The 22,627-nt window shown below is 41.0% G+C and overlaps 1 non-coding gene across 1 annotated transcript; it reads right to left on the bottom strand.

Moving 5' to 3' along the window:
• Window positions 1–13,769: 13,769 nt before the first annotated feature.
• TRNAT-AGU (transfer RNA threonine (anticodon AGU)) lies at window positions 13,770–13,841 on the bottom strand. The gene has a single exon. It is a non-coding gene; the product is annotated as a tRNA-Thr (tRNA).
• Window positions 13,842–22,627: the final 8,786 nt, after the last annotated feature.

Here is a 22,627-nt window from a genome sequence, read left to right as displayed (position 1 = left end):
CAAAGGCAAAGTGGATAAGAGTGAGTGCTCAAATTACAGAGGTATAAGTTTGTTGAGTATTCCTGGTAAATTGTATGGGAGGGTATTGATTGAGAGGGTGAAGGCATGTACAGAGCATCAGATTGGGGAAGAGCAGTGTGGTTTCAGAAGTGGTAGAGGATGTGTGGATCAGGTGTTTGCTTTGAAGAATGTATGTGAGAAATACTTAGAGAAGCAAATGGATTTGTATGTAGCAAATATGGATCTGGAGAAGGCATATGATAGAGTTGATAGAGATGCTCTGTGGAAGGTATTAAGAATACATGGTGTGGGAGGCAAGTTGTTAGAAGCAGTGAAAAGTTTTTATCGAGGATGTAAGGCATTTGTACGTGTAGGAAGAGAGGAAAGTGATTGGTTCTCAGTGAATGTAGGTTTGCGGCAGGGGTGTGTGATGTCTCCATGGTTGTTTAATTTGTTTATGGATGGGGTTGTTAGGGAGGTGAATGCAAGAGTTTTGGAAAGAGGGGCAAGTATGAAGTCTGTTGGAGATGAGAGAGCTTGGGAAGTGAGTCAGTTGTTGTTCGCTGATGATACAGCGCTGGTGGCTGATTCATGTGAGAAACTGCAGAAGCTGGTGACTGAGTTTGGTAAAGTGTGTGAAAGAAGAAATTTAAGAGTAAATGTGAATAAGAGCAATTTATTAGGTACAGTAGGGTTGAGGGTCAAGTCAATTGGGAGGTGAGTTTGAATGGAGAAAAACTGGAGGAAGTGAAGTGTTTTAGATATCTGGGAGTGGACCTGGCAGCGGATGGAAGCATGGAAGCGGAAGTGGATCATAGGGTGGGGGAGGGGGCGAAAATTCTGGGGGCCTTGAAGAATGTGTGGAAGTCGAGAACATTATCTCGGAAAGCAAAAATGGGTATGTTTGAAGGAATAGTGGTTCCAACAATGTTTTATGGTTGCGAGGCGTGGGCTATGGATAGAGTTGTGCGCAGGAGGATGGTTGTGCTGGAAATGAGATGTTTGAGGACAATGTGTGGTGTGAGGTGGTTTGATCGAGTAAGTAAAGTAAGGGTAAGAGAGATGTGTGGAAATAAAAAGAGCGTGGTTGAGAGAGCAGATGAGGGTGTTTTGAAATGGTTTGGGCACATGGAGAGAATGAGTGAGGAAAGATTGACCAAGAGGATATATGTGTCGGAGGTGGAGGGAACGAGGAGAAGAGGGAGACCAAATTGGAGGTGGAAAGATGGAGTGAAAAAGATTTTGTGTGATCGGGGCCTGAACATGCAGGAAGGTGAAAGGAGGGCAAGGAATAGAGTGAATTGGAGCGATGTGGTATACCGGGGTTGACGTGCTGTCAGTGGATTGAATCAAGGCATGTGAAGCGTCTGGGGTAAACCATGGAAAGCTGTGTAGGTATGTGTATTTGCGCGTGTGGACGTATGTATATACATGTGTATGGGGTGGGTTGGGCCATTCCTTTCGTCTGTTTCCTTGCACTACCTCGCAAACGCGGGAGACAGCGACAAAGCAAAAAAAAAAAAAAAAAAAAATATATATATATATATATATATATATATATATACATATATATATATATATATATATATATATATATATATATATATATATATATATACATATATATATATATATATATATATATATATATATATATATATATATATATATATATATATATATATATATATATATATATATATATATATATATGTATATATATGAATATATCCCTGGGGATAGGGGAGAAAGAATACTTCCCACATATTCCCTGCGTGTCGTAGAAGGCGACTAAATGGGGAGGGAGCGGGTGGCTGGAAATCCTCCCCTCTCTTGTTTTTTTTTAATTTCCCAAAAGAAGGAACAGAGAAGGGGGTCAGGTGAGGATATTCCCTCTAAGTCCCAGTTCTCTGTTCTTAACGCTACCTCGCTAACGCGGGAAATGGCAAATAGTATAAAAAAAAGATATATATATATATATATATATATATATATATATATATATATATATATATATATATATATATATATATATATATATATATATATATATATATATAATATATATATATATATATATATAATCTAAGTAATGATGATATTGATATTTGCAAGGATTTAGTGTATGCCAGTTTGTCAAAACCAGTGGAAGCTAATGTCCCTAAAAGATTCTTAAGAGCTATTAACACGTTAAAAAAAGACAAGGATATACATATTACTAAAGCAGATAAGGCTAACAATTTTGTGATTTTTAGACAAAAGTATCTATTTATCTAGAATGAATATTCTTCTAAATGATAACACAACATATTCTAAACTTAGTAAAAATCCCTTAGAAGCAGTTAATTCTCACTTCAATAAAGAAATGAAGCTGTTGCTGAAAGGTAACATTTCTCTTATCAAAAATTTGTCATCTTTGTCTCCTTCATTGCCATATATGTATGGACTTATCAAAACACATAAACAAAATTTTCCAACATGACCTATAGTGAGTTCAGTAGGCTCCATCACATATAAATTATCAAAATGGTTAGTTTCCTTATTAAGCCCTTTAGTGGGTAAGGTATCTAATTCTAATATCATGAACAATGTAGATTTAGTCAACAAGCTAAACAATATCAATATTAATTTTGATTTCAAACTAATTAGCTTTGATGTTTCCTCTCTTTTCACTAAAGTTCCAGTTGATGACCTTTTAGAATATTTATTTGATGTCTTGGATGATGATCATTTACCTGTTTCAAAGTCTAATTTCATTGAATCGATTAAATTGTATATAAAAGACTGTGTATTTCAATTTAATGGAGATTATTATGCTCAAAAATTTGGTATGGCAATGGGTAACCCTCTTTGACCTGTACTAAGTAATCTTTGCATGGAATGTTTTGAAACAAAATTACTAAAGGATATCTTACCTTCTAATGCAATTTGGTTTAGGTATGCAGATGATGTTCTTTGTGTTTGGCCAACAAATGAAAATTTACAAATATTTCTCCCTTTACTTAACAATTTAGCAACCTCCATCAAATTTACTTTAGAAAATGAAAATAATGGTATGTTACCATTTTTAGATTGCATGATCCATAGACAAGGAAACAAGTTTAAGTTTAGCATATACAGAAAACCCACCAATGTATGCTCATATATCCATTATTACTCATCTCAACATGACAGTTAAATTATCATCATTTCAATCTATGTTCCTAAGGGCATTACGTATTTGCAGTCCAGAGTTTATTGATGTGTTTGAGAAGATATATTCTATTGGATCTAAGTTAAAGTACCCTAGATCTTTCATTGATAAATCTCTTAAGTTAGCAAAGAAATCATTTTATAGAGTTGAGCCCACACCTCCCATTGACACCAAGAATCTTTTAGTTCTCCCTTTTAATGATAATTTCACTTTGCTTCCCATGTTGCTTAAATCCTTTAATGTAAATGTTGCCTTTAGCAACAATAATACTATAAAGAATATCTTAATCAGGAATTCACCAGAAAATTCTCTTGGTTGCATCTATAAAGTTCCTTGTGGAAACCGTGATAAATTTTATGTTGGTCAGACTGGTAAGGATCTTTCTGTTAAACTTAAGCAACATAAATATAGTATAAGAACGGGACAAGATTCAAATGCCTTGTTTAATCATGTTAAAAACTATGATCATTATATTGACTGGAGTAACGCCATCTCAGTTGTTAACTCTAACTCTATTACCAAGAGAAATATCATTGAATCTTCTATTATTGAATACACAAAGAATTATAATCTTAATATTAGTCATGGTCTGTACAAATTAGATAACTTTATTGTTGATAAGATTTGTAAAATGATAAGTTTATGAACGCTCGTTGTATGTCTTGGACAATCACATGTTTACCAAATGGCGTCCTAGCTCCGTCTCTTCGATGTATATCAACTGACTGTTATATTTCTCTCTTGTGTCTCCCCTCAAACGCTTCTTCATCAGACCCTCGACAAATACAACTTCACTACACTCCTCAGTAACCCTTAAACCATTTCGACCTCGACAAACGTATTTTCACTACACCTTCGAAAAATGAATCTTCACTACACTTATATACGTATCTTCACTAGAATCCCAATAAACCTAAATTTATATACGTATCTTCGCTACAATCCCAATAGACCTAAATTTATATACGGATCTTCATTACAATCCCAATAAACCTAAATTTGTATACGTATCTTCACCACAATCTCAATGAACCTAAATCTATATACGTATCTTCACTACAATCTCAATAAACCTAAATTCGCTTCACCCTCGACAAACGCTTCTTCATCAGACCCTCGACAAATACACCTTCACTACACTCCTCAGTGACCCTTCAACCATTTCGACCTCGACAAACGTATTTTCACTATACCTTCGAAAAATGAATCTTCACTACACTTATATACGTATCTTCACTACAATCCCAATAAACCTAAATTTATATGCGTATCTTCACTGCAATCCCAATAAACCTAAATTTATATACGTATCTTCACTACAATCTCAAAATACGTATCTCCACTACAATCCCAATAAACCTAAATTTATTTACGTATCTTCACTACAATCCCAGTAAACCTAGATTTATATACGTATCTTCACTACAATCCCAATAAACCTAAATTTATATGCGTATCTTCACTACAATCCCAATAAACTTAAATTTATATACGTATCTTCACTACAATCTCAATAAACTTGGATTTCCGAGGATATATATAGCACGTTCCTGGGCTCTCGGCTCATTCATCTCCAAGATGTGCTACAGGAAGGATCTCTCCCGATTGGATGTGGAATATCTTATTGCCACTGGGGAACTTCTTGGAGAAGGTGCTTTCGGAACGGCTTATCGTGTGAAATGGGACGGTGCTGACACCGTCCTTAAAGTCGGAAAGACTTTCAGTGTTGCACCTCCGGTGATGTATGAGCTGGAGGCCTACTTTCTGGAAAAAGTCAGTGGAACCGGAGGAGCCCCTCGACTGCTGGCCACCTCTGACGATCCTCCAGCTCTTCTCACAACCTTCGTTGGTTCCGACACCCTTGGAGACCTGCTCCTGGATCGCGAGCTTCCCGACAAGTACCTAGGCCTCATCGGACTTCAGGTCTGCCTCCGTGTCAAAGAGCTACACGCCATTGGTGTCTACCACAATGACCTACACACGGGAAACATCGTGGTCACCATCCCACACGATCTCTCACTCCCGCCCGAGGTCAGCTTGATAGATTTTGGCCTTGCCTCATACCATCCATCTGCTCTTACTCAATTGCCGGCAGACGACAGGTACCACGTCTTGAAGACTACGAACAGTAGCGCCGTCACTCCCATAACACCAGACTTGGGTGACTTGGGGTACCTCCTTCACGACGACATACTCAGCGCAACGGAACAGGAGGCTCCAGAGTCTGTAATCAACGTAACTCGCCAGGCCGCTCTAGGCCATATTAAAGATATAGATGAGATCATTTCTGCATTGACGGAATTCGTCTCAAGCTGAACCACCTCCTCATGACCCAGTCACCACGCAGCCCAAAACATGTGACAAGCCCCATCTGAGGACAAATCTCACCAGGACAACAATAGAGACAATTGGGATAATCTATATCTCCAACGATGTGTTCCATGCACTGGAAGAAGGTAGTGTGAGGGGGATGATGAGGACCCGAAGTCGATCCCCTGACCTAGCCTCCAGGTGGCGGGTCTGGTTAACTCTTGAGGACACATTAACTCTCACAGGCTAACAGGGGTCTCACACACACACACACACTTGGATAGATTACATATTTACTTCCTAAGTATCAGAGGCAAAATATTATTACTGAAAGATATGCCTAAACATATATTGACGGAATTAGAATATTTTACAGCAGTCACGTGCATAGTGATGATGTCAGCAGGCGTGTGAATAATTCTGCTGGTAGAGTTTCATTTTACTTATCCCAAGTCCCTGTGGCCGAGGTGTGATGATAATCCCTCGTAAGACCATTTCTCACGAATCACTCTCACACTGATGACTGCAAGTGGATCCATGATGCGAACTGGAATAATTACGTTCCAGACGGAGGCCTATATCAAGTTGTCTTCTCATTTCCTGGTACATAACTTCTGGCCTGGAAACACATAAGGAAACTCTCTGAAGTGTCAAGATGGATCGCCTCCTGACCCTACCTGGCGGGAGAGACCATCTTAGGTCAGGCGTGTGTGGGGCAGAAGTGACCTGTTTACTGGTTTTCCTTGAAATTCGTATTGTCTTTGTCTTATGTTTATTTCCAGTCACTTCAGTGGAAACGAATGTTATGTTCAGTAGCGTCATATTGAATGGTCGCTTCTTCAGTTCTACTTCCCAACCTCTGAGAAATAAAAAGACAATACAGAAAAATATCTGAAATATTGAAGTGGACTACCAGCAAAAGAAATCAGTTGCTGCTGTAACAAACAGTGCCACAATACCACTGTAACCAACAGTGCCACAATACTACTGTAACCAACAGTGCCACAATACCGCTGGAACCAACAGTGCCACAATACCACTGTAACCAACAGTGCCACAATACCACTGTACCCAACAGTGCCACAACATCACTGTAACCAGCAGTGCCGCAATACCACTGTAACCAACAGTGCCACAATACCACTGTAACCAACAGTGCCACAACACCACTGTAACCATCAGTGCCACAACATCACTGTAACCAGCAGTGCCACAATACCATTGTAACCAGCAGTGCCACAATATCACTGTAACCAACAGTGCCACAATGCCACTCTAACCAACAGTGCCACAGTACCATTCTAACCAACAGTGCCACAACATCACTGTAACCAGGCAGTGCCACAACATCACTGTAACGACAGTGGCACAATACCACTGTAACAAACAGTGCCACAATATCACTGTAACCAACAGTGCCACAACATCACTGCAACCAACAGTGCCGCAATACCACTGTAACCAACAGTGCCACAACATCACCGTAACCAACAGTGCCAAAACATCACTGTAACCAACAGTGCCGCAATATCACTGTAGCCAACAGTGCCAAAATACCAATGTAACCAACAGTGCCACAACATCACTGTAACCAACAGTGACACAATACCACCGTAATCAACAGTGCCACAATACTACTGTAACCAACAGTGCCACAATACCACTGTAACCAACAGGACCACAAAACCACTGTAACCAACAGTACCACAATACCACTGTAATCAACAGTGCCACAATACCACTGTAACCAACAGTGTCACAACATCACTGTAACCAGCAGTGCCACAATACCATTGTAACCAACAGTGCTACAGTATCACTCTAACCAACAGTGCCACAATACCACTCTAACCAACAGTGCCACAGTACCACTGTAACCAACAGTGCCACAACATCACTGTAACCACCAGTGCCACAATATCACTGTAACCAACAGTGGTACAATACCACTGTAGCCAACAGTGCCACAATACCACTGTAACCAACAGTGTCACAATACCACTGTAACCAACAGTGCCATATCATCACTGTAACCAACAGTGCCACAGTGCCACTGTAACCAACAGTGCCACACCATCACTGTAACAAACAGTGCCACAATAACACTTTAACCAACAATGCCACAACACCACTGTAAACAACAGGCCATAGTACTACTGTAACCAACAGTGCCACAATACCACTGTAATCAACAGTGCCACAATACCACTGTAACCAACAGTGCCACAACATCACTGTAACCAACAGTGGCACAACACCACTATAACTAACAGTGCCACAACACTATAATCAACAGTGCCACAATACCACTCTAACCAACAGTGCCCCAATACCACTCTAACCAACAGTGCCACATACCACTGTAACCAACAATGCCACAACATCACTGTAACCAAAAGTGCCACAACCTCATTGTAACCAACAGAGCCACAATACTACTGTAACCAACAATGCCACAATACCACTGTAACCAACACTGCCACAATACCACTGTAACTAACAGTGCCACAATACCACTGTAACAAACAGTGCCACAATACCACTGTAAACAACAGTGCCACAACATCACTGTAACCAACAGTGCCACAATACCACTGTAACCAACAGTGTCACAGTACCACTGTAACCAATAGTGCCACAACATCACTGTAACCAGCAGTGCCACAATGTCACTGTAACCAACAGTGGTACAATACCACTGTAACCAACAGTGCCACAATACCACTGTAAGCAACAATGCCACAACATCACTGTAACCAAAAGTGCCACAACATCATTGTAACCAACAGTGCCACAATACCAATGTAACCAACAATGCCACAATACCACTGTAATCAACACTGCTACAATACCACTGTAACTAACAGTGCCACAATACCACTGTAACAAACAATGCCACAATACCACTGTAAACAACAGTGCCACAACATCAGTGTAACCAACAGTGCCACAATACCACTGTAACCAACAGTGCCACAACATCACTCTAACCAACAGTGCCACAATACCACTTTAACCAACAGTGCCACAACATCACTGTAACCAACAGTGCCGCAATACCACTGTAACCAACAGTGGCACAACATCACTGTAACCAACAGTGCCACAATGCCACTGTAACCAACAGTGCCACAATACCACTGTAACCAACAGTGCCGCAATACCACTGTAATCAACAGTGATAAAACATCACTATAACTAACAGTGCCACAATACCACTGTAACCAATAGTGCCACAACATCACTGTAACCAGCAGTGCTACAATACCACTCTAACCAACAGCGCCACAATACCACTCTAACCAACAGTGCCACAGCCCCACTGTACCCAACAGTGCCACATCACTGTAACCAGCATTGCCACAACATCACTGTAACCAACAGTGGCACAATACCTCTGTAACCAACAGTGCCACAATACCACTGTAACCAACAGTGTCACAATACCACTGTAACCAACAGTGCCACATCATCACTGTAACCAACAGTGCCACAATGCCACTGTAACCAACAGTGCCACAACATCACTGTAACAAACAGTGCCACAATAACACTGTAACCAACAGTCCCACAACACCACTGTAAACAACAGGCCATAATACTACTGTAACCAACATTGCCGCAATACCAGTGTAACCAACAGTGCCACAATACCACTGTAAGCAACAGTGCCACATCACTGTGGCCAACAGTGCCACAATACTACTGTAACCAATAGTGCCACAACATCACTGTAACCAACAGTGCCACAACATTACTGTAATCAACAGTGCCACAACATCACTGTAACCAACAGTGCCGCAATACCACTGTAACCAACAGTGCCACAACATCACTGTAACCAACAGTGCCACAATACCACTGTAACCAACAGTGCTACAATACCACTGTAACCAACAGTGCCTCAATACCACTGTAATCAACAGTGCCACAATATCACTATAACTAACAGTGCCACAATACCACTGTAATCAACAGTGCCACAATATCACTATAACTAACAGTGCCACAATACCACTGTTACCAACAGTGCCACAACATCACTGTAACAAGCAGTGTCACAATACCATTGTAACCAAGAGTGCCACAATACCACTGTAACCAACAGTGTCACAATGCCACTGTAACCAACAGTCCCACAACATCACTGTAGCCAACAGTGCCACAATACTACTGTAACCAACAGTGCCACAAAATCACTGTAACCAACAATACCACAACATCACTTTAACCAACAGTACCACAACATCACTGTAACAAACATAGCCACAATAGCACTGTAACCAACAGTGCCACAACACCACTGTAAACAACAGGCCATAATACTACTGTAACCAACAGTGCCACAATACCTCTATAACCAACAGTGCCACGATACCACTGTAACCAACATTGCCACAACATCACTGTAACCAGCAGTGCCACAAAATCACTGTAACCAACAGTGCCACAATACCACTGTATCCAACAGTGCCACAATACCTAGAGAACAGGCCATAATACTACTGTAACCAACGGTGCCACAATACCTCTGTAACCAACAGTGCCACGATACCACTGTAACCAACAGTGCCACAATACCACTGTAACCAGCAGTGCCACAATACCACTGTAACCAACAGTGCCACAATACCTAGGGTCAGGCAGGACAGGAGAGAGAGGCTTGGGACGAGAGTCAGGCAGGACAGGAGAGAGAGGCTTGGGACGAGAGTCAGGCAGGACAGGAGAGAGAGGCTTGGGACGAGAGTCAGGCAGGACAGGAGAGAGAGGCTTGGGACGAGAGTCAGGCCTGTGTTATGGCTTCAGCTTCTGTTGAATTCTTTATAAAATTAAGAACACGACATATGTAGACAGAATTGCCCAAACTCACCTCAGTCTGCTACCGTCCACCAGACTGGCCCAGGAAATACGTATAAATGAGATTGTATCATCCCAAACTCGTTTTAATGGTTAATGATAATCCCGGGTTATATATATGATTCGACTATTATTAACATAAGTGTAAACATGGCAGATGATATTCAGTGTACATAATAACTGCTCTGGCTCTGTGTCGTGGCTTCACCAACTACCCAGTCACACCTAATATAAGCAATATATATTTTGACGTCCCTTTATCCCAATATCATTTCTTACGTTTATTTCCAGCAAAATGTTTTGTATCTAATATAGAAATTTGGTGTGAGTATTTGTTGATTGTTCATCAGCAAGGCGTTGCATCTTTGTTATTAAAGTTCTCTATTATCAAAGTTCATTTCGTACAATAGATTATGTTTTACATAACTGTGTCTATCCATACAGGTGGTACAATTCCCGGATAAAGATATAATTTTAAGAAATACGTTCTATCTAACATAGATATTATGTCTTATATAAATATCTTTAAAAGTTCTCATGTGGGGCGATGTTTTAGAGTTTTGTATTAAAGTTTATCACTTGTAACTGATCAAGTATTACAAAGTTGTGTTCATTCTTTTCTTCAACAGTATTGTCCACATTATCTGCCAAGTAGAGTGGTTGAGAGCAGTATTGTAGAGACGTAGTGTCACAGTTGGTTTGATCAAGTCCAGGACTTGGCGCCTCCATAATGACAACTTGTAGGTTATTTCCTTGTAATTATCTGTATGTCTTGTAACGTTGACCACCACACTAATGTGTGAGTTACTGATGTCTTCATAAACAGCCTGGGAAGGACCCAGTCATCTGTTGATGTTGGAATTCCTTTGTATTTCCACAGGAGGCGATGCTGATCCTAAGTCAAGGTATTTCACAATCTAGGATTCCTTATGCCTTCTAGTTACTTATGTTTGGTATCTGATTCCATCCCAACACTCGATATTTATAATGTGTCATTCTGTTTATCTTGATCACATCAATATAATCAATGGAAGGAAGTGCAGAGCATTTAACGAGGAGCGTAATATGAAGGAGAGGATGGAGGAGGAGGTGGTCCACTATGATGATAAACATGCTGAGTTCTGGCAACGTGTCGTCTATGGTGACGAAAACACCTTCACCTCAGATGGTCATCCACAAACATAACATTATGTTGGCCCTAACACCAGGCTACTCTCTCTCTCTCTCTCTCTCTCTCTCTCTCTCTCTCTCTCTCTCTCTCTCTCTCTCTCTCTCTCTCTCTCTCTCTCTCGTGGCTGTCTATTCCTAACAATATGTGCCTCAGCTTCATCCATATCCATACATTGGTGTTGTCTGTAGGTTGGAGAATGCCTCACTACTGCAACGTAACTGAACGTCAAACAAATTGAAGGAAATACGTAACTACCTGCAGCCTTGTTATCCTACAACATAGTAACTACCTGCAGCCTTGTTATCCCACAACATAGTAACTATCTGCTGCCTTGTTATCCCACAACATAGTAACTACCTGCAGCCTTGTTATCCTACAACATAGTAACTATCTGCTGCCTTGTTATCCCACAACATAGTAACTATCTGCTGCCTTGTTAGGTTTCTACTGTATATATGTCACACAGTCGTAACTAGTTTAACATATTGACATGATTCAGCAACACCTACACAAACATTAATGATCAATAAAACCTCCATCATGATGTGGTATGTTTGACATACACACTTCACTATCACTTATACCGTCACAGTGGACGAGTCTGAAGGATTAATTATCGTGCCCTGGCAACCTACCGGACGCACCGGCAGGTTGCCAGGGCACGATAATTAAACCTTCAGACTCGTCCAGCAACACGACTATAGAAGGGTTAATGATGTGTGGCGACTGTATGATGGGCTTTATGTTTCACACACGAGGCACAACATGTGGTGGTCAGCCACGAGCAGGAGTGGATGTGTCACTGCTGGATGATTGTTGGCCTGGATGATGAAGGTCACCCACGAGCAGGAGTGGATGTGTCACTGCTGGATGATTGTTGGCCTGGATGATGAAGGTCACCCACGAGCAGGAGTGGATGTGTCACTGCTGGATGATTGTTGGCCTGGATGATGATGGTCACCCACGAGCAGGAGTGGACGTGTCACTGCTGGATGATTGTTGGCCTGGATGATGATGGTCAGCCACGAGCAGGAGTGGATGTGTCACTGCTGGATGATTGTTGGCCTGGATGATGAAGGTCACCCACGAGCAGGAGTGGATGTGTCACTGCTGGATGATTGTTGGCCTGGATGATGAAGGTCACCCACGAGCAGGAGTGGACGTGTCACTGCTGGATGATTGTTGGCCTGGATGATGATGGTCAGCCACGAGCAGGAGTGGATGTGTCACTGCTGGATGATTGTTGGCCTGGATGATGAAGGTCACCACTAGCAGGAGTGGATGTGTCACTGCTGGATGATTGTTGGCCTGGATGATGATGGTCAGCCACGAGCAGAAGTGGATGTGTCACTGCTGGATGATTGTTGGCCTGGATGATGATAGTCAGCCACCAGCAGGAGTGGATGTGTCACTGCTGGATGATTGTTGGCCTGGATGATGAAGGTCAGCCACGAGCAGGAGTGGATGTGTCACTGCTGGATGATTGTTGGCCTGGATGATGAAGGTCACCACTAGCAGGAGTGGATGTGTCACTGCTGGATGATTGTTGGCCTGGATGATGATGGTCAGCCACGAGCAGGAGTGGATGTGTCACTGCTGGATGATTGTTGGCCTGGATGATGAAGGTCAGCCACGAGCAGGAGTGGATGTGTCACTGCTGGATGATTGTTGGCCTGGATGATGAAGGTCACCACTAGCAGGAGTGGATGTGTCACTGCTGGATGATTGTTGGCCTGGATGATGAAGGTCAGCCACGAGCAGGAGTGGATATGTCACTGCTGGATGATTGTTGGCCTGGATGATGATGGTCACCCACGAGCAGGAGTGGATGTGTCACTGCTGGATGATTGTTGGCCTGGATGATGAAGGTCACCCACGAGCAGGAGTGGATGTGTCACTGCTGGATGATTGTTGGCCTGGATGATGAAGGTCAGCCACGAGCAGGAGTGGATGTGTCACTGCTGGATGATTGTTGGCCTGGATGATGAAGGTCAGCCACGAGCAGGAGTGGACGTGTCACTGCTGGATGATTGTTGGCCTGGATGATGAAGGTCACCCACGAGCAGGAGTGGATGTGTCACTGCTGGATGATTGTTGGCCTGGATGATGAAGGTCAGCCACGAGCAGGAGTGGACGTGTCACTGCTGGATGATTGTTGGCCTGGATGATGAAGGTCAGTGGTGTCGGATGACGGTTTACCACAGTCATATATGTTCCGATCCTGAATACTGAAAACAAAGGCTCCGCCGGGAATCGAACCCGGATTAGCTGTTTACTAGATAGATGTGCTAACCACTACACCACGGAGCCACTTGTCAGTGGCGGAAAAATTTCTTATTTATTAACAAACGTGACTGAGGACTTAAAGAATCTGGTACAAAAATAATGGTTATTGTGATAAATGATTTATTTATGATACATATGTATTGTGTTGCATTATAATGGTTGTTCAGAACCAAGATCCTTAAACCTGAATCCTAAAAGATTAAAGAATAAAAAAGTTGTGAAAAACATAAACATATATATAAACAAACCACAGAATATATTTTCCTTGGGATATCTAAAAGAAAATGCAATACAAGGAGCTAGTTTAAGGCAGGAGTATTTCATCTTTGAACAAAACATTTACATCTACGTCCCTTATCTTTCGTCATCATTTCTTATGTTTACTACCAAGAATGTCTTTTACCTAACATAAAAATTCTGTCTAGGTATTTGATTAATGTTCTCCAACGACGCGTTGTATAACTCTTCGTTAGTGAAGTTCATTTCGTGTAATGGATCATGCATTACAAAGCTGTGTCTATCCACACAAGTGTTACACGTCCCAGGTAAAGATATATTCTAGAGATAGTGTATATCTAACATATATATGTGTTTTATAAATATTTATAAAAAGTTTTCCTGAGTGACAATACCTAAGAGTTTCGTATTAAAGTTGATCAGTTGTAAGTGATCAAGCATTACAAAGGTGTGTCCATTACCACAGGTGCTACTGATCCCAGGTAAAGGTATTTCACCATCTTTGCATCTTTAACCTTTCTAGTTATAGATGTTTCATCCCTGATTCCATCCTCACAATGGATGTATGTGGTTTGTGTTGTCTTAACATATCATTAGTCAGTTGAAGTGGAGAACATGCTTCTGAGCCTAGCCACTCTACTCTGTCTTCCACATGCTATTCAAGAGGTGTTACCGGATTCCGCCGATACTGTAAGTGCTTACGTCATGAGAGGGCTTCTTTTTTTATAACTTTTGATGATTTATATTATTTGGGTTATGTATTTGGTTTTGTGATGTTAATAAAATTGTTGAAATTCATATATCATATTCTTTATTTGTCATTTAATGAACTCTAGTTTATCAAAATTGATTGTTTTTTTTTTTTTATATCAATATAGATTTTTTTTATATCAGTATACATTTTCTCTGAAAAATACTTTAGTTTAATTCATAAATATTATTTCTAAGTAACACGCTGATAATTTTTTCATTAGTGTTCATCACAGTAAAATAAACAGGTCTATTTTTCAAAGTATACATAAAGGATCGTACTAAAGTTTTGAAGAATATAAACTCATAACTTGTTTAAAACCTTGTGCTGATAATAACTATATTACTTTTCTGTAGGCAATATCGTTTTAATGAGTAAAAGTCGGATAAAAACTTTGTAATATAAAATTTGATGGTATTATTTTTGGTTGTTGAAGATATTACTGATTTCTACATGTAAACCATTCATGTTATCTGCAGAATAGAAATCTTTATGTTAGATATGTTAATTATACCGGTTTCACATTACATACATTTCTGTACCCTGTGCTACAGAAAAGTTATGGGATTTTATTCATTATCGTATTAGGTAATTTGCTTAAATACAATGTCCCACGTACTTCCTATAGAAATCCGGTAGCAATATACATTTTACATCTGGATTCTATGACAATCAATGATAGGTTCTCAGACTCAGTAAAGGTGTAATTATTTTTCTTGTATTGAGTCAAGTTTTCGTCCATCACAAAATACCGTAATGCTGTCTAAGGTTCTCTCCTGGGTCTACATTGCTGAACAACGTCAGTGTATAATGGCCAGTGATATTCACCGTAGACATATGTTTACACTGTGTACACATAGCAGGCAAACTACAGTATCATCTTAAGATGTGGAAATAAAACTATCAAGGCAGGACAAGGATTTAGGTGTCATCATTAGTAGAGATGTAAAGCCAAGACAACAGTGTATTAATGTACGTAATAAGACTAACAGACAACTTGGTGTCATGTGTTAGTAGCAAGAATGAACAGGTAATATTACAGCTATAGTTAGTCACACACCACTTACATTATGACGTACATTATTGATCACTGTATTACAGTTTGCATATCATTTCCTTGATACCAGGCATTAGAATCCTTCCAAATGAACACATTAAGATCATGAGAGTTTCTTTCTCTCACAGGTGGCAGGCAGGGTTAGTTATGTAAGAGGTATGTTTACTGATGTAATCTGTAACTTTACCTGGAATATCATCAACTTCTCAGATCGTTACTGTAATACGTATAAACTTAGGTCAGTACAGCATATTGTCAAAGAACAACACCATTAGTCATGTAAAAGTAGAACTATCTATCCTCCTCTGACCTTTAATTTCTATGAACAAATTTCATTGTATATATAAATAATGGAAGAGACAATTGAAGTTAAAGTAAATGTAATGATTCATTGATCATTTCCATTCATGGTATAGACAGGTAGGGATTTTATGACTACATGAGACAATGAGAAACTGTGACTAAGGTTGGAGAATCTGGCAATTATTTCAGATAATCGTAAAAAAATGAAAGAATTGATAAACATTCTTTTTCTTTTGTCTTATTTTTTCATATTTGAAATATTTCATTCATTGATTTCAATCAGATTCGGTAAAAGTTGTGATGATTCAACATTGTGTTTGTAAAACGTCCACTGTGGATCTTCCTCCGTTCCTGAAATACTAAGATAACGACCTTGTGGACGCCGACCACAACACATCAACACCCCAGTCACAACCCCACGTGGTCACAGTGGCCTCAACCAGTCACAACCCCACGTGGTCACGTTGGCCTCAACCAGTCACAACCCCACGTGGTCACGCTGCCCTCAACCAGTCACAAGCCCCACGTGGTCACGGTGGCCTCAACTAGTCACAACCCCACGTGGTCACGGTGGCCTCAACCAGTCACAGCCCTACGTGGTCACGTTGGCCTCAACCAGTCACAACCCTACGTGGTCACGGTGGCCTCAACCAGTCACAACCCCACGTGGTCACGGTGGCCTCAACCAGTCACAACCCCACGTGGTCACGCTGGCCTCAACCAGTCACAACCCCACGTGGTCACACTGGCCTTAACCAGTCACAACCCCACGTGGTCACGCTGGCCTCAACCAGTCACAACCCCACGTGGTCACGCTGGCCTCAACCAGTCACAACCCTACCTGGTCACGCTGGCCTCAACCAGTCACAAACCCACGTGGTCACGCTGGCCTTATCCAGTCACAACCTCACGTGGTCACGCTGGCCTCAACCAGTCACAAGCCCCACGTGATCACACTGAGCTCAGACAGTCACAATTCCTACGTGGTCTCCCTGGCCTCAACCAGTCACAAGCCTCTCGTGGTCACGCTGAACTCAACCAGTCATAAGCCCCACGTGGTCACGCTGGCCTCAACCAGTCACAACCCCTCGTGGTCACGCTAGCCTCAACCAGTCACAACCCCACGTGGTCACACTGGCCTCAACCAGTCACAACCCAACGTGGTCACGCTAGCCTCAACCAGTCACAACCCAACGTGGTCACGCTGGCCTCAACCAGTCACAACTGCACGTGGTCACGCTGGCCTCAACAAGTCACAAGCCCCACCTGGTCACACTGGCCTTAACCAGTCACAAGCCCCACGTGGTCACGCTGAACTCAACCAGTCATAAGCCCCACGTGGTCACGCTGGCCTCAACCAGTCACAACCCCTCGTGGTCACGCTAGCCTCAACCAGTCACAACCCCACGTGGTCACACTGGCCTCAACCAGTCACAACTCTACGAGGTCACGCTGGCCTCAACAAGTCACAACCCTATGTGGTCATGCTGCCCTCAACAAGTCACAAGCCCCACCTGGTCACACTGGCCTTAACCAGTCACAACCCCACGTGGTCACGCTGGCCACAACCAGTCACAACCCCACGTGGTCACGCTGGCCACAACCAGTCACAACCCCACGTGGTCACGCTGGCCTCAACCAGTCACAAGCCCCACCTGGTCACACTGGCCTTAACCAGTCACAAGCCCCACGTGGTCACGCTGGCCTCAACCAGTCACAAGCCCCAGGTCACGCTGACCTCAACCAGTCACAAGCCCCACCTGGTCACGCAGGCCACAACCAGTCACAAGCCCAACATGGTCACGCTGACCTCAACCAGTCACAAGCCCCACGTGGTCACGCTGGCCTTAACCAGTCAAAAGCCCCACGTGGTCACGCTGGCCTTAACCAGTCAAAAGCCCCACGTGGTCACGCTGGCCTTAACCAGTCAAAAGCCCCACGTGGTCACGCTAGCCTCAACCAGTCACAACTGCACGTGGTCACGCTGGCCTCAACAAGTCACAAACCTATGTGGTCATGCTGCCCTCAACTGGTCAAAAGCTCCGCGTGGTCACGCTGGCCTCAACCAGTCACAACCCCACGTGGTCACGCTGGCCTTAACCAGTCAAAAGCCCCACGTGGTCACGCTGGCCTTAACCAATCACAAGCCCCACGTGGTCACACTGGCCTTATTAAGACCAGTCACAAGCCCCACGTGGTTACGCTGGCCTAAACCAGTCACAACCCCAGTGGTCACACTGGCCTCAACCAGTCACAAGCCCCACGTTGTCACGCTGGCCTCAACCAGTTACAACCCCCCCTCCCTCCGTGGTCAGGCTGGCCTCACCCAATCACAAGCGCCACTTGGTCACGCAGGCCTCAACCAGTCACAGCCCCACATGGTCACGCTGGCCTCAACCAGTCACAGCCCCACATGGTCACGCAGGCCTCAACCAGTCACAGCCCCACATGGTCACGCAGGCCTCAACCAGTCACAGCCCCACATGGTCACGCTGGCCTCAACCAGTCGCAAGGTCCACGTGGTCACGCTGGCCTCAACCAATCACAAGCGCCACTTGGTCACGCTGGCCTCAACCAGTCACAACCCCATCTTGTTACACTGGCCTCAACCAGTCACAAGCCCCACCTGGTCACACTGGCCTTAACCAGTCACAAGCCCCACCTGGTCACGCTGGCCACAACCAGTCACAAGCCCCACGTGGTCACGCTGGCCTCAACCAGTCACAAGCCCCAGGTCACGCTGACCTCAACCAGTCACAAGCCCCACCTGGTCACGCAGGCCACAACCAGTCACAAGCCCAACATGGTCACGCTGACCTCAACCAGTCACAAGCCCCACATGGTCACGCTGACCTCAACTAGTCACAAGCCCCACCTGGTCACACTGGCCTTAACCAGTCACAAGCCCCACATGATGACGCTGACCTCAACCAGTGGTCACGCTGGCCTCAACCTGTCACAAGCCCCACATGGTCACGCTGGCCTCAACCAGTCACAAGGCCCACATGGTCACGCTGACCTCAAACAGTCACAAGCCCCACGTGGTCACGCATGCCTCAACCAGTCACAAGCCCCACCTGGTCACACTGGCCTTAACCAGTCACAAGCACCAGTGGTCACGATGGCCTCAACCAGTCACAAGCCCCACATGATGACGCTGACCTCAACCAGTCACAAGGCCCACGTGGTCACGCTGACCTCAACTAGTCACAAGCCCACGTGGTCACGCTGGCCTCAGCCAGTTACAAACCCCACGTGGTCACACTGGCCTCAACCACTCTATATCAACTGTCACCTGCCACCAATTATTGTATCAGATGGGCAATGCCTGGAAGACGACAGCGATGTGCTTTCAGAGTATATTTTCACAGAAACTACATATTAAAAATAATTTTCTAGTTATAGCTTTAGAATAATTTAAAAAAGACAAAGTTACATGAAGCATAAAAACGGCCTTAGAAAAGGAGAGTTGCAAGTGTAGCAGCAGCAGGTGTTGGTCAAGATGTTATAACGGGCAGGTCATGATGCGGCCCATCATCTACAAGTGGTACACACACCATCCCTAGACCACACTTACACTACACTTGACCCAGCCTTGTGGCACCCGCGCCAGCCAGGTACTCACTGGCAGTCAACATTATATCCTGACAACAAACTTGGACCTACAACTAAACACAACTTATAAATAATAACCCAGCTGGCTAGATTGACAACCATCATGGCGGTCCGCCAGTCATCTGTATATCTCAATCTTTCCTTCATTTATTCTCCAACTTTTTCATGTCATATCCCAACTCCTCTGTTCATCAACATTTTTATGTCATCTCTACACAGTAAGAGTGTATGTGGCACTCAATCTCTCTTGGTATTTCTTCACACAAGTCTCTTTTCCAAGTTCACTTCCTCTCGCCATTCTCTTCTTTTTCGAAAACCTCTTCAGATTTTCACTGTCGTCTCCACTGTCGCCTCCAGCAGCCCCTATCAGCACATTTACATCCAAATGTCTTTCTTTTACACGTCTTTCAATTAACATGTAATCCAGTCATGCCCGCTGACCATCTCTCCTACTTACATACGTATATTTGTGTATGTCACATTTTACAAACCAGGTATTCCCAATCACCAGTCCTTTACACACACACAACACAAGTTGTTCACCATTTCCATGCGTCTCAGTTATACCCTCCACTGCCACATTACTTACCTTCACATTTAAATCACCATCACTAATACCTGGTCTCTTGCATCATAACTGCTGACACACTCACTCACTTGCTCCCAAAATACCTGCCTCTGTTCTTGACTCTAACTCGTTACCTCGCTAAGTGCCATTTGACCTGACCTAATGGGGCAGGACAAGGGTCATCATCTTCAGTACTCACTGGACACCACTGGTTCTTGGCCTCAGCCACTACACTCTCCACTTCAATACTATCTCACTAAACTCTTAAAATCACTAATCTTTGACCCAACGCTTTCAGATAATGTCAAAATCCTAATTTATCGTCAAGATCTTCACTATAACGTTGGATGAACGTACTGAATGTTGGAGACTCGAACCCATGACCTTGATCTTTGAGACTCAGGCTCGGTGATAATGCACACCGTACCTGCCAGTGAATTGCAATACTTAGTCACCTAAATCTTAAGACCACACACACATGTACATACTGAACTGTAGACAAAAATATGGTCAACGAAAGATATTTCATATATCTGGTTTCAAAACTGATAAGATCAGGAAATAAGATTTAATCATTATCATTATCGGACGATTATAATGCCCAACAACACACGTTAGGTACACAATATATTTCCTACTAACCTACATGTGAAATGACAATCCATACCATATCTAACTTCCCACTTGATAACCAGCATACCGTATCCTTCAGTACCAGATATACTATACTTAATGATAATTATAATCATAATGACCATAATAATGATATTAATGATAATGATAATGATAATGATAGTGATAATGGTAATAATAATGATAATGATGATGATAATGATAATGTTACATAATAGTAATGATGATGCTAATAATGATGATGATGATAATAATAATAATAATAATAATAATAATAATAATAATAATAATAATAATAGTAATAATAATGATAATAATAATAATAATAATAATAATAATAATAATAATAATAATAATAATAACAATAATGATAATGATAATGATAATAATGATAATAATAATAATGATAATTATGATAATCATAATAATGATAATAATGACAATAATGATAGTAATAATGATAATAATGAAAATAATGATAATAACAATAATGATAATAATGATGATAATAATAATGATAATAGTAATAATGATAATATGATTATATCAAATGATACTGCACTATAATGATGATAATGATTATAAAATTGTTGATAATAATAATAGTAATAATAATGATGTAATTATGATAAATAGTACTGTACTATAATGATAATAACAATAATGATAATAATAATGATAATAGTAATAATAATGATGTAATTATGATAAATAGTACTGTACTATAATGATAATAACAATAATGATAATAATAATGATAATAATAATGATAATAGTAATAATAATGATGTAATTATGATAAATAGTACTGTACTATAATGATAATAACAATAATGATAATAATAATGATAATAATAATGATAATAGTAATAATAATGATGTAATTATGATAAATAGTACTGTACTATAATGATAATAACAATAATGATAATAATAATGATAATAGTAATAATAATGATGTAATTATGATAAATAGTACTGTACTATAATGATAATAACAATAATGATAATAATAATGATAATAATAATGATAATAGTAATAATAATGATGTAATTATGATAAATAGTACTGTACTATAATGATAATAACAATAATGATAATAATAATGATAATAATAATGATAATAGTAATAATAATGATGTAATTATACTAAATAGTACTGTACTATAATGATAATAACAATAATGATAATAATAATGATAATAATAATGATGATAGTAATAATAATGATGTAATTATGATAAATAGTACTGTACTATAATGATAATAACAATAATGATAATAATAATGATAATAATAATGATAATAGTAATAATAATGATGTAATTATGATAAATAGTACTGTACTATAATGATAATAACAATAATGATAATAATAATGATAATAATAATGATAATAGTAATAATAATGATGTAATTATGATAAATAGTACTGTACTATAATGATAATAACAATAATGATAATAATAATGATAATAGTAATAATAATGATGTAATTATGATAAATAGTACTGTACTATAATGATAATAACAATAATGATAATAATAATGATAATAATAATGTTGATAGTAATAATAATGATGTAATTATGATAAATAGTACTGTACTATAATGATAATAACAATAATGATAATAATAATGATA

Source organism: Panulirus ornatus, chromosome 12, assembly GCF_036320965.1.
Source record: "Panulirus ornatus isolate Po-2019 chromosome 12, ASM3632096v1, whole genome shotgun sequence".
In the NCBI taxonomy this organism is placed as follows: Eukaryota; Metazoa; Arthropoda; class Malacostraca; order Decapoda; family Palinuridae; genus Panulirus; species Panulirus ornatus.
This window is presented reverse-complemented; position numbering and strand designations above follow the sequence as displayed.